This window comes from Gossypium hirsutum, chromosome A06 (genome assembly GCF_007990345.1).
Source record: "Gossypium hirsutum isolate 1008001.06 chromosome A06, Gossypium_hirsutum_v2.1, whole genome shotgun sequence".
NCBI classification, from domain to species: Eukaryota; Viridiplantae; Streptophyta; class Magnoliopsida; order Malvales; family Malvaceae; genus Gossypium; species Gossypium hirsutum.
Window position 1 is genome coordinate 34,057,382 of NC_053429.1, and position 4,935 is coordinate 34,062,316.

A 4,935-nucleotide genomic window follows, 5' to 3' on the forward strand; every position below is an offset into this window, starting at 1 on the left:
TACCAAGCTCCCTTCGGATCCAATCCTAGACATGCACACCACCATTGCCACACCTTAACTTAGTATATGTTCTTAGGAAACTGATTCAATTAAGTCCAGTTTAAAGAAAAGTGATTAATTTTGGAAAAACGTTTTCATTGTGGAAGTTTTGCTTTGTTGTCTTGATATTTTAAAATCAATTACTGTTTTTGAAAACGCGCCCTAAAACTAATCAGTTTCAGCGATTAAGATAATATCATACCTATTCTAGTAAAACATATTAAAACCATTTAAAATAATTAAAGCGACCTTATTACAACTTCAAACCTAAAACAATTAAAGTAAATAAAAACTAATTAAATTATAAGAAAAAATCAAGTTTGCAGTACGCGTGGCCACTCCGAATCCCTCACAGCTCCAAGCCCATTATGGTTGGGGATTACCTGCGTGGATGAAAATAAGGGATGAGTTTGGGAAACTCAGTGTGTAAAATAACCCAACCATAGTCTAAACCAGTACAAACCATAGAAACAGATTAAGTTGGGCCTTAGCCCTATACAGAATTCAGAATGAAGCCCATAGGCCCATAACAGAAATAGAACAGATATATCATGTATGCAGAAAACCCAACTCATATCCATCCGTACACACCCCCGTGCCAGCCTTACACCATGTGGGGAGACTACTCGACCCACCCATCCATCTACATGTCACAAGCATGCAGCATGGCTGCCAGAACAGATATTGTGACAGAGTCACCAGATACAGATAATTGTGGCAGGGCCACCAGAAACAGATATTTGTGGCAGGGCCACCAGAAACAGATATTTGTGGCAGAGCCACCAGAACGCTTCCTCCATCATTATAACCCATATCCCATGCAACAGATATACATGTCATGGATACAACAAACAGAATCAGAGTATCATGCATTTCAGTCAAAATCAACCCTAGGGGTATAATGGTCATTTTGCACCTAGGGGTATAATGGTAATTTTCATACTTAGGGTACTTTAGTAAATTTACCTATTTTATGGTTTACATACATATTACAGCCATTAATGCATCAACAGAAACACTTACCAAGCGTCTTTACCGAATTGGGCCCGTTGGCCCATTATCCCGTTTTTGGCCCGTTAAGCCCAAATATACCGAAGTGCATGAAATTGCGCACTTTGCAATCCTATCACTTGAGATTACTAGGAATAGCAATCAAACCATTTCACGAGTGCTCGCACGCTCGCAAGTCCCAAAATACCAGCTTTTCGGCATTTCGGCTTTTGCTGATCTAGTCTATGAGTGAGTGACGTTTTCACACCTATTTGCGACGAAATGCTGACGAGTTACACACACCAGTTGCCTACAGTCAGTTACCAATACGTTAACTATGAATCCATAACAACTTGTATACAAAACTCCTTACCCAAAAGTCGGCCATTAACACTTTAGGCACTAGAGATCCTACCTTTTTCCGAATCTAGCGACTAGGTTTAGATCCAGTCGTTCCACTTGTCCAAGCTTTCGATTAGTAGCCTCTAGATCATACTATCATCACAATAAAATAATTGTCACAACCCTAAGAGCCATAGGGCCCAATCGACAGCTTCCCTAAGCCTTGAGGGGTTCAGCTTTTTCTAAAACCCGAAATAAAGAATAGATTCGAAAACTTACCATCGGTTCCTTCATTCAACGATTCCTCTTAGTTCCTATTTGATTTTGATGCAGATCTAACCCCTCGAATGTTAGCAGAAAACAAATCTTTAAAGGTCTAAAGATTTGGCTATGCCCCTAAGACTATGGGGTTTTCGGCTTCTTGAAATAGTGAAGAGAAAGATAAAATATGAGGGTTTTGCAGTGGTTTTATCGGCAGGACTTTGGGGTTCAGAGGATGAGAGAATCAGCCAAAAAGATGGAGAAGAATCAGAAGGTTTGGCTAGGAGAAATCGACACAGAAGAAAAATAGGCTTTCGGGATTTCGGCTTTTATGGCAATCGGCTATAAGGCTTAGAAACAAATGGTAAGGAAGTGGAGTTGAGTAGAATGATAGAAAGATTCAGCTATAGAGGAAAAGAAGAAGAAGAAGAAATAGATGAAGAAAGAAGAAAAGAAGAAGAGAAAAGAATTGTCAGAAACGGCACAACTTTTCCCCAAGTGCCGAAATTACAACTATCAATAGACCTAGCCGAATTTTGCCCTCTACAGAAACCCTTGGCCGGCCAACTCTTGCTCCCTGATCAGCTCCTAAATTTTCTCCCTTATCTTATCCTTACTCAATCCCCTTACCAGCTTAAACTCTCCCTAACAGAGTTCCCCATTGAGTTCCATCACATCCCCTTTTTGTTCACAAAAATAAATACCCTATTTGCTTACCTTGAGGCTCGAACCTTGGCTCCCCATAAACATCTACACGCCACTCCCCCTATACCTTATGTGGCGTCACATGCCAATTTACCACAGGTCCCTTGTGCCGTATTTTACCATCTTTAATTTAAAAGCCCTTAATTCCAGTACTCTCTCTTCTTAAAATTGGGAATTCATAAATTGCCTCGAATTGGATTTGTAACACCCCTATCCCGTATCCGTCACCGGAATAGGTAAAGGGGCATTACCGGACTTGAAACTCATATCTGAACAGTAAAAATTTTAAATATATTTTTTTTAAAATTATTTATAAAGAATTTTCCTTTAGGTAAACACTAAAGACAGTCGGGGATACAATTTAACTGCTATAAGTACACATTCAAAAGATGCCATTTTCGCATGGCTTATATACATTAACCAAAATATTCTTCGGCCACTGGTCTATTCTTTACATGTCGTAAAATAATTCAAAACATAACAGTAACAAGCAGTGGATAGTGATAGTGTGACTAGTTGCTGACGATCCCCGAGCCTGTAGCTTTCAAATGAGATCTATAAAACAGAGGAAACAAAGTAAACGGAATAAGCATTACAATGCTTAGTAAGTTTTAAGCAAAACAAAGTGTTCTCATTCACTATCATTGGTCATTCATTTCAACTGTTCGATGAAGTTAATCTAGAGCTTCACCTCGAACTATAATATCAATAAACGCATCACTTGGCTGTCACATATGTACTTTCGAATAATAGTGACCTAGATGGTCAAACATTTCCAAAGCACATTCTTCATCAATTTTCAACTTTCAATAATCCTTTCCACTTGTTCATAATCACATCCATAGTTTTAAGTATTTCAACATGACAAGTACTAAATTACCGTAGGCACATAAAGAACCATACATATTCCTTATCACATATACGTAAGCTTACAAAACATAATCCTTACCTTGTACTGGCACATCTAGCTGAACCCAACCCATACTCAAATCATAAGGCTTTTGGGTAGAATATGCACTAATACATCAGAATATTTCATCACATACTTCATTATACAAGCATACCATTACCAATTAGATCATTCTCATATTTGGAGTTATAATATTAATTACATTTACCTACCTTTTTGATACTGATAATTCACCTCGAAATCACTCCACCGATGAGTAAGTTATACGTACCTGAACATCTTAAATACATAATACTTAGTTGATGGTAACTTATTGCAGATACTCAATATCAAAGTCTTACTTGAATCCTAGCATTTAGCCGTCGGGTCTTTAAAGCTCGGATATAGTACGAGCACGAAGCCTACGGACATTAATCAGGATAATATTCCCGCATAAAGCCTGCGGGGTTTTAACCCGGATATAGTACTGACACAAATGCCCTTCGGGACTTATCACATTTATACACTTTCACATCCATCACATTGGCCATTCGGCCTTATCACATATATACACCTTCACATCCATCACATCGGCCATTAGGTCTTATCTCATATATACACTTTCACATTCATCACATTGGCCATTTGACCTTATCACATATATACACTTTCACATTCATCACGTTGGCCACTCGGCCTTATCACATATATACACTTTCACATTCATCACATTGGCCATTCGGCCTTATCACATATATACACTTTCACATTCATCACCTTGGCCATTCGGCCTTATCACATATATACACTTTCACATTCATCACCTTGGCCATTCGGCCTTATCACATATATACACTTTCACATTCATCACATTGGCCATTCGGCCTTATCACATATATACACTTTCACATTCATCACATTGGCCATTTGGCCTTATCACATATATACACTTTCACATTCATCACATCGGCCATTTGGCCTTATCACATATACACACCTTGTACATCAATTTCATCATAACAAAATTGACTAGGTATACTAGTCATTTACGGCTTATAGCTTCACTTTAATACGGATTTGGTACTTTGATTACCAATATTTAATCGATAGCTTATAAGCAACTCAAATAGTTTTATTAAGGTTTACAACATAATCACAAATTCAGCACAAGCTGTTTTTCCTGAGCAACAGTCATTAAATTATTCGTAAATGGAGATACGAAACTCCAAATGAAGTGCCGTTAATTTTAGCTGAAGATAGACTCATACATATTTTATCCAACAAATTTTCAGAATTTTTGGTTTGGCCAATCAATGCCAGATTTTTCTTAAAGTTTCCACTATTTCACTGTTTGACTATGCTGACCACTCTTCACTACGAATCAAATTTCTCATTGTACAAAATTCAAAATATGTTCTAGTTTATTTAATTTGAAACTAGACTCACTAAGGCATCTAGAATATAAATTTTGTCTTTTAAAAAATTTTGTACAATTTATAATGATTTTCTCAAAACAGAACAGAGGATTATAGTGTCATTCTGCACTGTCTCACACAACTTTAAATACCTCATTATCGGAAATTCCTTTGCTTACACGGTTTCTTTTATAAGAAACTAGACTCATTAAGCTTTAATTTCATGTTTCATTCAGCCTCTAATTCAAGTCCATAAATTTATGGTGATTTTCTAAAAATCACGTTACTGCTGCT